Consider the following 13218-nt stretch of genomic DNA (forward strand, 5'->3'; position numbering starts at 1 on the left):
ATTGGGTATGTAAATTGGTTTTTATTACATCTTATTTCTTTTAAAAATCAATTAAAATTAGTTCTGGTAATATTTATTTCTATACTTAATTTCTAGAGACAAATTTAAACTTCCAAAGATTTTAAGGCAGTCTGCATTGTTACTTCACAACTTGAAATCTAAAAAGGAAAATACTTTATAGACATGACCTTTTTTTAATATAAGAATAGAAAAAAAGAATTATTGGATAATTTAATTTAACCAGAAAAGTGGCTTGGAAGATTTGCATTGTAAACAGGTTTCTGTTCACAGCAAACAGAGTCAATTTGTAATCTGACTCAACTAACCAGCTCAGAAAAATAACCTCTGAACAGGAATTCCACACATGCAAATAAGCACCAGTGAAGATCCTTGTGAAATAACTGCTAGTTCAGCAAGAACCCAATGCAATTTGGTAACCAGCTTCTGGAGAGATGCCCAATTAGTTAAATAATCCTCTAGCCTGAATGCAGCCCTATAGGTGCTCAAATCTAAAATTCTTTGGAGTTTTTCAAGGGTAGGTTGTAGGTCCTCAGCTACTGATGGTGTAACAATACTATTAATATGTTTTTGTATCTTCAGTAATCATGTGCTAAGTTGCTTCTGTCGTGTCCGACTCTGCGACCCTATGGACTTGGCCCTGCCAGGCTCTTCTGTCTATGGGATTATCCAAGAGAGAAGACTGGAGTGGGTTGCCATTTCTTTCTGAATAATCATAGTCTTTTGTAAATCAAGAGCTCTTTTGACCCCTGAAATGAAGTTTAAAGACAATAGAACCAAGTCATTTTCTAGTGGTTGAAATGGCAAGAGAAAAAGGAGATTTGCGATGCACAGTTCATTTAATTTAGGGAAGGTAGGGCATAAAATGCAGGAAATGGCAGCCCACTCCAGTATTCTTGTCTGGAGAATCCCATGGATGGAAGAGCCTGGTGGGCTGTAGTCCATGAGGTTGCAAAGAGTTGGACACGACTGAGGGGACTTAGCACGCACACATGCACTCAAGGCATAAAGCTTGCTTATCTTCTGAAAATATTTTTGAAATATATTAATAAAATTCATCCTGTTGCTGTTTTAACTCTAATCCCTAACGAATACTTTCACCCAGATACAAAGCACTGACTAGAGATGCATTTTTACAATTCCTTTTCCTAATCTGCTCCTGATGAGTTATTTCCAGTTGTTTCTTTTCTATTAGTTTTGAGTTGCAGTATCAGAAGCATTTAACAGTATCGGAAATTTTTGTCAGTTTTGTAATTAGATTATCATTGCCTGAAGGCTGAATTTATTGTCCTTCTCTGGGCCTCTTACTCATCTCATAGTCTATGAAGATACTTTTGGCTGTATGGTTTTCCAGCCTAATGACCTCCCCACCAACAAATCAGAATTTTTGTGTTGATTTAACTATCTTCCCTTATTTTCCTTTCAACATCGGTTTCCACTGGCAAAATGGTGCCTTGGTGCCAAGAATTCATCATCTTTCCTCCTCCCAAAATTTCCACCTCCAGTGTTACCCAACTCAAAGAACAGTGCCAGGTGACAAGACAGAAAACTGGCTAGATGCAAAGACTCCTCTCGCTCCCTCAAGTTCCACGTCACTCACCCACCCTGTCCAGTGGCCCCCAAATGTGCTGCAGGTTCATCTCCTCATTTTCACCCTTTGCTCATTGCCTTTGTGCCTTTGAAAATGTTTGCCTGGACTATTACAGTACTCCTTTACCATTTTACTCTATCCCCTCTCTTCCTTTCCCCTTCAACTTTAACCCTCCAGTCAGGCGGGTCCCTCTACTTCAAAAAGTTATCAGTGGCTCCAAACACCTACAGTCTAAACTCCTTGGCAGAACTTACCAGACTGTCTGGCCCACATCTCTCGCCAACCTCCATGTTTATTTCAATTTTCATTTTCCCAAACTTCTCGTTTTCTTTTTTACCTTTGAGTTTGCTGCTTCCTGTCTATGGAATATCTTTCCCATTTCACCCTGTAAAATCTTCCTAGAGAATTCCTTTCAGATTCAGGTTCTTCTACCTCTATAGGGAACCTCCCACTTCCAGCCCTGGCAGTAAGGCTTTCTTTGGTCTTCCTTCCTGGGTACTATTGCACTCTCCCAAGGACACTCACCCACTACCAGGGAATTAGCAATGTAGGGAGAGTTGCACATTTCCTAAGAGGTGGAATTTTTTTTTTTTTCTTATCAGTTTTTGAATTCCTAACATCTAATACAAGTTCTGAGAATCTGAAGAGAGGAGGACAAATGGAGGAAGAAAAGGAAGAAGAGAGAAAATGAAGGAAGAAGGAAGAAAAGAAAGTAGAAAGGAAGAAACAAAGTAAAGAGTCAAAGAGAGGGATAAAACAAATTAAATACCCTTACTAGAATGAAGAAACTTTTAGCCAATTTAGATATCAACTACTAAAAAAAAAAAAAAGGCACAGTAAAATGTCCAAAGCAGAAACTAATGTGACATTGTAAATCAACTATTCTCCAATAAATTTAAAAAAATAATAATACAAAGAAAAGAACATATCCTTTAACCTACACTTGGAAGTTTGTGGATGAAGCCTGAAAAAGATCTAAAACATAGTACAGTCCTTTCTAACATAACGGAGTCATAATTGACTTTGGTTTCTGAAGCCAATAGTATCTAAAAGTAAAGAATATAGTGAATGCCTGAACAGCGTGTGGGGGTCAATTCTCCTCCAAAATCCACCCTAGAGATTGCGAAGGGAAAGAGAGGATAAAGGTTGACTAGATGTGATTGGAGTCAAAGAATTACCTTTTCCCCCTTCAAAAGGCATCAGAGAAAGGAAAGGGGGGTTGTACATTCATGGAAAAATATCAAGCACTCTGATTAAATGTAACGTATTTTTTACTCACTCAAATTTCAGAAGGTCGGGGGAGGGGCCGAAGGATGTGTTTTTACTAATGATTAATCTCCCTTTCTCTGTGTTTTTCAACCTGGTGACACTGTTGAGCTGGGTGAGGGGAGAGAAGAATTAAAGCCAGTTTTCTCTGATTCTACTAGAACATGACCCTTAATGAACGCTTCCCTTGGTTGTTCACTTTCATGAGCCCACTGAGATCCCTGCTTGAAAGGGTTTTTCTTTTATGACTTGGCACCTAAACATTCTTCTTTGACTTACGTGGAAGAATCATCAAATAAAGGAAGTTACAGCACAACATTATTATCCCCAAAGCAACTTATAATAAATAAGGCATCCTAAGTTTTGTCTGGTTAAAAAAAAAAATGAATTCTTCTGAGATGATCATTTGTTAAAATATTTGAGAAAGATATGAATGTCTTTTTCTAAAGGAGTCTGCTCTTCCTATATGGTGGCAAAAAAAAAAAAAAAAAATGGCCTACAGACACAGCAGGAATAAATAATTCTCAGTGATTTATTTACAGAGCCTGAAGTGTATGGTTCTGAACAAGAGATTTCCCAGAGCAAGCTTGAGGCAACACCAGACCCGTTCCAAGTTCCCAAACTACTTTTCCACAGACGTTTACCTCTGTTCTCCATGCTATATTTTCTGCTCCAAGGACAGCAACCTATTTCATTTACTTTTTTCCTCTAACACATATGCCTCTCCCATGATGCTAAACCTCTAAGGTCTCAATTGCAGCAATATAGACTGACTCAGTGCCGTTTAATCACCAAACATTCAAACATTATCCCCTATTACATCCCCAACATACTTAAGCAATTTACCTTCATTCATTCAATATCCATGGAATGAGAAACTACTGTGTTCCTGGTACAATACTGAGTGTGTGTATGTGCTCAGGTGCTCAGTCGTTTTAGCCTCTTTGCAATCCCATGGACCGTGGCCCGCCAGGCTCCTCTGTCTATGGGATTTCCCAGGCAAGAATACTAGAGTGGCTTGCCATTTCCTTTTCCAGGGGATCTTCCTGACCCAGGGGTCAAAACTGCATCTCTTGCGTCTGATGCCTTGGAAGGTGGGCTCTTTACCGCTGAGCCACCTGGTACTGAGTACCAAGATACAAAGCTTAACACCTGCTGCCCTTCAGTGTGAACCCATAATGACGATACTAGGTAACCAGAGCTATAAAAGAGGGAAACAGGAAATAAGGATGCAGAGACAGAGGAGCAACCAACACTAGCTCCTTTCTTCAAAGGAAACAGAAGCTTGCCTTCAAAGGAAAGTAACTATACTTAACCCCAGAAATCAGTGCCTATAATGCCGATGTGCCACTGGATTAAAGTTTATCCCATTTTGAAGAGCTGGATCTGTAAGATCTTCTTCCATAGACAAAACTAAGAAGTAGCTTGAAGACATTATCTAGACACCTGCTGGTGGGGATGGGGAAAGTGGAAGATTACCTAGGAAAGAGAATAAACATGTATGAATTATTGAGAGATGAGCTTACAGTGTCTGTGGAAATGTAGTCCAAGTTCCCATCTGTGGTTGAGCATTAACAAAACACCTCCACCAGAGGCCAGCAAGAGCAAATTCACGGAGACTCGTTCCAACTCGCGGTGACATAGGATTTAATGATTTTCAAGGCCCTTTTACCCATGTTATCACCATGCACCCAAGGGCTCCTCATAGAGTGAGAATATTGAGGCACTCACAGAAAATATTAACATCCCATCTGACCAGGAAAATTGAGAATCAGAGGGTCCTACTAGTAAATAGCCCGCCTAGATGAGACCTGAATCCCCTTCCACCAAGACACAACTTCTTGCACTTCTCTGTGTGCAAAAACAGAAAGAGTGAAATTTCAGTACAGAAACAGGCTTTGTGGTCAGAACAATCAGATAGATGTGACCATATCATGTACATGTGATACAAATAAAATTTGTCTTTTTTTCTCATTAAACTTTTTTTCATTGTGTCTCCAATGCCCGCATGCGATAACTAGAGTAGATTCTTTACTGTGCTAGATATCACACTGAGAAAGAATAAACTTTGGAAAACGAAAGTAGGAGCAGAGCATCTTTGTTAAAAAGTAGAGGTTCTGGAGGTCAGTACTTTCTACCACAGACTAAGAGAGACTCAGGGGATTATGAGGAGGAAAATATCAGTCTTGGAAGGGATTATGAAATCCACTCGAGGCCAGAGATGTTTGCCTTGTAAATCTTCTCATCATCTCCAGAAACCTGGAATGGCTTTCCCTTGGTTAACAGGAGGAAAATACAGGTGTGGACTAGGACTCAACACCACCCACCACTGGACAGAAAGAGATGCCAACCCCAGGGGAAGTCTCCGGTGGCAATGAGGAGGGAGTAAGCAAGCTCAGCTCTACTGAAAGTGGTTGAACCTGGAACTGGACTATGAGGCGTGGGGGGCGCAGCAATGGAAGGACTACACTCCTTGTATTCCTGGTATATTAGCTGCATTTTGTAGTAGACAGACCTAACCTAACAGTGTCTCAAGACGGATGTTTACTTTTCTCTCAACTGCCAGTCCCAGCGATCCAGCAGGTGTGACAAGTCCCTGGTGCCAGGAACCCTGGCTCCTTCTTGCCTGTTGCTCAGTCATAGCTGCTCCACATGCAGACGTCCCACCCCACTGCAGCCAGCAGAGAGAGAGAGAGAAAAAGGTGTGGCCTCTCCCTTTAAGGATAAATCGCCAAGTTGCACACAGCACTCTTGTTAATATCTTACTGGCTAGAACACCATCACCGATGCACACCTAGCTGCCAGGGAAGCCCAGCTAAAAGTTCTGCTACTACTTCAGAAACAAGGGAAAGCAGATGTCGGAAGACAGCCAGCTTTCTCGGCCACAGATCCAGCCCTGAAGAGTCAGTTCTGACAGAGCTTCCCCCTTCATCCCCCAACTCAACTACAACTCTTTTCTCACACCTTGCTGTAATAATGAGGCTCTTGCTCCACCAGAACTGCAACTCCATTTCTGAACCACTAAGTCATCGGCCAATCCTAGCAATAGGAGCCGCAAGCTCAGAATTTGCTTACGAAGACTCTTCCAGAGTGACTTAGCCTCATGAATATATTACTGATATTTTTCAAGCACTTGCTCTTAAGACAAGTGTTAAGAACTAATTAGTGATTAAAAGAAACATTACCTTTAACAAGTAAATATCATTCCATGAGAAACAGAAATGTTCTCTGCCTCCCATTAGGGAAATCACGCACTCTTGGGCATACTAAGAGTAGTGTGTGTCACTTTAATACTTGCTGCTAAGTCGCTTCAGTCGTGTCCGACTCTGTGCAACCCCATAGATGGTAGCCCACCAGGCTCCCCTGTCCCTGGGATTCTCCAGGCAAGAACACTGGAGTGGGTTGCCATTTCCTTCTCCAATGCATGAAAATGAAAAGTGAGAGTGAAGTCGCTCAGTTGTGTCCGACTCTTAGCCACCCCATGGACTGCAGCCCACCAGGCTCCTCTGTCCATGGGATTTTCCAGGCAAGAGTACTGGAGTGGGGTGCCATTGCCTTTTCCCACTTTAATACTTAGGAGATATGAAAAGATGACGAAACTGTCTTGTTTAATGATAGTTTGAAAGCAACAGTTAAGAGCACATTTCTCAATTCTCTCTCCATTTACCAATCTCGAGCTGTCACTATAGTAATAAAGGGAGAGGACACTAAATCTGAGGTTGAAATGAATCATACCCAGTTCTAATCAAAATTGGGTTGAATGTATACAAGGAATTTATTTGGATTAATATTACTCACAGCAAAGATTCCAAGAAAGACATCCTACATGATGGGAAATTTGAGGTTCTCGCCACTGTCCAGAGCACGAATACATACCATCCAGTAGCTATGTTACATTGTAAGGGCACTGTCAAACATCTTGTATATGGCAACATTAAATATGGGTCTGGAAGCCAGTTAGAAAATCCCTACACTGAGTTTGTTTGAGGGCTTAACAATATAAATTGCAAAAGAAGAGAGCGACTGCTCTACAGTGTAACACACTACAAACAGCCATCCAGAAACATATTTCATCAACTGAGTAAGATCCCTTTGGCAGGCCAAGTCCCAAGGGTAAGCTGTAGCATCTGTAACATCTCCAGCTCTGGGAGAAAGATGACATTCTCTGAGTCCTGGAGGAACTGTAATTTTCTCTGCGAACAAAAAGCATCATGCAAGAGCACGGGCCTTGTCAGCTTTATTGCCACTGCCAAACCCCACCATCTCTCTTCCCACAAATGCTTATACTATCACACACGCACATACCCTCACACAGAGCGAGCGATCACTATGAAGAGCATAATTTCTAATCGGAATAATTACATTGCTCATTGATAATTTCCAGAGTCAAATAATTAAGGCCATCTGATCAGTGGGGTGATTAGAGTCTTTACCTTTTCACTGGAAGATGAAAAATGCATCTGTGGCAGAAAATGGAAGCTGTTTATCCTCAATATCCTTCTTCAGAATACAACTCTGATTTTCACCTGGCATATTTCCCCCCCTCCCCTCCCCACCCCCACTGCCCACCCCCAGCAAATAAAGATTATGTTTCCCAGCCTCCTTTCAACTAGGTATGACCAAGGGACAAAGTTCTGCCTGGTGAGTGGCTAAGTAGAAACCTGCAGAAAGGACCTGACTAAGATGGGACAGGTTTGTCATCCTGCCTTCCCTCTTCCTACCTAGCAACGACTGGAACTGCCACACACAGATGACCCAAGCAGCCACCTTGGACCACAAGGTGGCCCTCAGAGAGGTTAAGAAGCTGCAACAAAGAAAATCCAAACTCGGTGACTTAGAAGGCAGATTACTTTTCTCTTGTGTAATGGATTGAGGTGAAGGCTTTGGCGATGGGCAGTTTTGCTCCAATCAGCCAAGGATTTGGGCTAATGGTGACTCTGTAATCTTTGTTGTGTGGCTTCCAAAGTCACTCTAGCTATCCCCATCCAGACAAAGCCAGAAGGGAAAAAGGTGGATGGTCAGAATCAGAGACTCCCTCTTAGGTCGCTGAGGGGATAGCTTCTCCCTTTTCACTGGCAAGAACTATATCACATGACCACGTCCAGCCACAAGAGAGACCAAGAAATTCAGCCTCTACCCAGAAAGCCACATCTCAGGGGCAATTCTACGACCATGGAAAAAGAAGAGAAACCAATTTTAATGAACAGATGCCAGACTCTGGACAGAGGATAAGGCAGGATGATAGGGTCTGGGCCCTGATGGCACTTTGAGGGTGCACACTCTACTGAGGACAGCTACTTTTCTCTTATTTGAGAGAAAAATCCATTTGTATGCTGTTAAGCTCTTCAGTTAATGGCACATACCATTCAGCTAAACAATCATGGGATTTAAACTATAAAGGATTACTCTAAGTGACATTGCATGAGAGCATGGCTGCATGGCTTTTTCTTATCTATTTTATTATTCTTCCTTTTACTGTACAATATACCATGTGATTTCTCTATAGCTGAAATATTAGTAATACTGGTGAAAAAAATATTTATTTCAAAAAGTAAAATGAATTTTAGACTTAGCAATTATCTCATAGATGTATGCAAATGTGCTTAGTCACTTCAGTCGAGTCTGACTCTGCGACTCTATGGACTGTAGCCCACCAGTGGGCTTCTCTGTCCATGGGATTCTCCAGGCAAGAATACTGGAGTGGGTTGCCGTGACCTCCTCCAAGGGATCTTCCTGACCCAGGGATCGAACCTGTGTCTCCTGCATTGGCTGGCAGGTTCTTTACCTCTAGTGCCACCTGGGAAGCCCCATCTCATAGATGACACCTACTCAATCCAGATAAATTAATATATCATCTACTCAATTCTCCATTTCTGAATTATTTTAAACACAGAAAGAATCAACTTATCTAATTGATAAAACTTTCTATGAATTAAAAAAAATTGAAAGCAAGACATAGATTTCCCATGTAGAAACAATCATTATCTAATTTCAAGTGATATAGTTCATTTGGTAATGTATAACTTTTTTCTTGAGATTGGTAAAAACAGCATTCAAATCTAAGAGAATCTCCTGCTATTTTGAAACAGTTTTGGGTTAAATCTGGGGGGTTTTATTTGTTTCTGATTGTTTGCTATTAATGATCTCTTACATATCTTGAGTGAGGTTTCTACATTTGTCCTAACCATATTTTGTATAAAAAGTACACATAAAATTTTCATTTGTGGGATCATAAGTCCTCAATAAACAAAAACTCAGGAAATCAGATTCTCCTCAATGCCTCAGTCACCATCCTAACCCTTTTAAAGTGATTACAGCTGCATTTAGCACCTCTTACCACAGCGATATAAAATTGAGGTGACTTGGAAATTTAAGGTGGCTTGATAACTTCAATGAGATTTTTAGTATGGGATCAGAAGACACAGGTTCTGGTCTTACTGACCAAAAAGCATTCTGATCTCGAACGTGTCCCTTAAAAGCTATGAGCTCACTTTTCTGATTTATTAAAGCAAACAATCAAATCAAACAATCTCTATAATTTTCTTCTACTCTACGCATTATTTTCCCAGTTCTAAAATTCCCCTGACTCTATGACTACAAGGCCAAATTTGTAGTAGGGACAGCAAATGGCCTAACCGCGTAATAAAAGTCCTTAGGAGCATGGGAGTAGTCACATATTAGTCAGAAATGGTTACACGATTGTGTAAGTCATGAGGCTGTGTTTTTTCACCCTCCATGACAACTTTTAGTAGCACTGATAGTTACCTTTACAGGGAGTTGATTATTTGCCAGGCACTGTGCCAAGTGAATTACATACAATATCTCAGTTAATCCTTCTGACAACTCCATGAGGGCAGTGATATTATCCCCATTGCATAGATGAGGAATCAGAGGCTTACAGCAATTAAATCACTTGCCAGAGCCACACAAAGCAGACTCGAACCCAGGGCTGCGTGGCTTAGGATCCTGCACATAGGCTTCCCAGTCAGTGCTCTGAGAAGATGACGGCAGATCGGGTCTTCCTGACAAACAGTTCTCTTGACCCCACTCAGGGGCCTGACACTGAGTCACCCATATTTAACGATCCCATGAAGTCTCCACAGTAAACATTCTTTGTGTCCCTCGTGGCTCCATCCCCTTCCTCCTCCTAATAAGATGCAAACACTAACTGAGCACTTGCCACAGAGCTCTGCCCTTTAAATAGATTGTCTCATTTCATCTTCACAACAATCTCTGGGATAACGAATTAAATAAAATGATCTCCTCCATTCTGCAGAAGAGGACACTGAGGTATAGACAAGTTCAGTACATTGTCCAAGCTACCCAGCTAATAAGAGAAAAATGTTTGTATCTCGTTCTAATTCCAAAGTAAATAAAAATGTATAAAGTCTGGTCACATTCTAAATTCACATGTATTGAACTTTTCCAATGTGCTGGGCTCAGTGCTAAAGCTTCTCATAAGCCATCACATTTAATCCTATAAGATAGGTGTTACTGTTGATGTCCTTCTTCAGATCAGAAAACCCAGGCAGTCTTAGTAAGTCATGAAAGAAAATACAACAGAGGCTGAAGAGAATAATGGTCACAAGATCAGGTTTTTACATCAATCAGGCTGATGGTTAGAACAACTAGGCTGTGTATTTGCAAAACAGAAATAAAGACACAGAGGTAGAGAAAAAACACATGGACGCCAAGGGGGAGAGATGGGGTCGGATGAATTGGGAGATTGTGATTGACACGTATGCACTATTGGTACTGCATATAAAATAGGTAATTAATAAGAACTTACTTTATAGCACAGGGAACTCTACTTAATGCTCTGTGGTGACCTAAATGAGAAGAAAATCCAAAAAAGAGGGGATAAATGTACACACGTAGCTGATTCATTTTATGTACAGTAGAAACTAACTCAACATTATACAGCAACTATACTCCAATAAAAGTTAATTTTTAAAAAAAGATTTAAAAAAAAGGACCACCAGGTTGAGTGTTTTCAACAAAATGACTTAATCACCCTCTGCCTCAGTTTCCTTTTTTGTGAAATAGGTGTATCATGAGGATTAAATGTGTTAATATATATGAAGTGCTTGAAACAGTCTCTGGCTGTGTTAATACATGTGAACTGTTTGAAACAGTCTCTGGCACACAGTAAGAACTATATGACTGCTAAGGCCAAACAAATATAAGTTCAGACTTTGCCTTGTAATACCAAAATTGCTTTCTCTCTATGTGCCACAAGTTGTGTCATTTGCAAAATATAAATAAAACAGTACCTACAAGGAATGTGAGTGAGTAGATGCATATTAGAGCAGTGCATGACACACACGTGTTCAATAAATGCTAGTTTTCATTGTTGTCATTATTATCATTTTGATCCTTCTCGTCACATAAAGCACCCTCCTCTGCCTCAGGAATAATCAAGCCAGTCCTGCCAGCACCCTTCTCCTCTAAGGAGCAGAAGGGATGCCTTAGGTGGTCACAATTCAACTTGTTTCAGATGAGGGATGTGTGTAGGTCAAAGAATGCTTTTCCCTCAGAACTCACCCCTAGAAGGGCAGCAGTGATTCTCAGTATCTGGGCAAGAAGATTCCCCTCACACCATGCAAATATGCACATAATTACACCCTGTCTTGAAATGTTTTCTAAGAATGCTCCTGAATTACATAACCACAAAGCTGTTAGGGCACGGGCTTGACACGCATTGTTTTGATAATTCTGCCAGCACCAGGATGTAGTCCGAGACTGACTGCTTGGTTGATTGATTGATAGAACAACCGGCCCTCCTAGCCTCTAAGCTGAGAGCCCTGTTCCCCAGAGTTGGGACCACAAGAAGATTCCACACTTTCAGAGACTGACCATCTGAGTTTGAAGCCTGCCTCTTGCATTTTCTGGTTAGATGAACTTAGGCAATTTACATCAGCTCTTTGTGTCTTAAAAAATCTCTAAAAGAGACATCATAATAATCTCTGTCCTGAGGGTTAGTTGAATTAATCATGTAAGTGCCTAGTAAAGTATCTGGATATAATAAAGCCCAGGTGGCACAAGTGGTAAAGAACACACTTGGCAATGCAGGAGGTGTAGGTTCAATCCCTGGGTTGGGAAGATCCCCTGCGGGAGTGCACGGCAACCCACGCTAGTATTCTCGTCTGGAGAATCGAGCTACAGTCCATAAGGCTGCAGAGAGTTGGACACCTCTGAAGCAACTTGGCACCTGTGCATAATAAATGCTCAATAAACGTTAGCATTATTGACCGGCTAACTCAGCTAACTTAAAGTAGCCCAAGTTGTCCAATCCCTTCATGCCATATAGCGTGTTTCTGTATGAATGTAGAACAGAAGAGAGTTTCCCTCCTTTCATGAGTAGGGCCTGTCCATCCAGCAGGGAGAAAGTTTCCCACAGCAGCTGTGCCCTGCCCATCATGCCAGCAGCAAGTGTGTGCCAAGCATACATACCTCCATGAATCATTTTGGCTGTTAAGCACCATTCACCAACATGACCTTCTCTTTTCTTCTGGAGCCATGCTAATAGGACCGTTTCACTTGCCACCCACACAAATATACACATGCAAAAAAAGAATTTGTTTAATCTTGTAACAATTACATCATTAGACTTGTCCTTGGGCACTAGGAAGAATATCTGTCCTTTCTTTCCTTTATTCTGTGAATAAACATTCACTGGGTGTCCCACTGTCTAGACACAGCGTTAGGCATTGCAGTGATAGCAGTGAAAATTCAGTTTTAGATCAGAGTTTATAATCTGAGGGGATGGGGGATGGTTGTGTTGTTGACGAGGTGGAATAGGGAAAGAAGTAAAAAGGCAAACGTGGAATTGTGTGGTAAGCAATCTCTGAGTTTAAGGAGGGATGTCAGGGGTTGGGTTTTCAAAAATTAGGCAGCAAACCAAAAATCAGAGGTTCAAAGAAGGTGGCGTCCCAAGAGAAAGTAGCATCTAACCTGAGACCTTAAGACCTTAAGCCAAGGTATGTTAATTTCTCATAATTATTTCATTTTGTGAGTGGAGAAACTGAGGCTGGAAGACACGATCTTAAGCTGTAAAAATGTTCGAGAGTCTTAGGAATGAAACATTGTCCTGTAGATTTGGTGTTCCTTACTTCCACCATCACACCATGCTCCCTCCCTCCAAAAGATCTAAACATTTTAAGTTTATGAGTCTGACAACTTCAATGGCATTCCTTACCCAGGCTATAAAATTCTAGCCCTGCCACCACAGAGCTGTTTTTTTCTGAATTTCACAAACTTAGAGATAACACTGACTCTAGTTTTCTGGCCAGAAACAGTAATGGAGCCCAGGACCTCCGTTTATATTTGAAGGCTAACTTTAC

This window comes from Bos indicus x Bos taurus, chromosome 6 (genome assembly GCF_003369695.1).
Source record: "Bos indicus x Bos taurus breed Angus x Brahman F1 hybrid chromosome 6, Bos_hybrid_MaternalHap_v2.0, whole genome shotgun sequence".
Taxonomy (NCBI): Eukaryota; Metazoa; Chordata; class Mammalia; order Artiodactyla; family Bovidae; genus Bos; species Bos indicus x Bos taurus.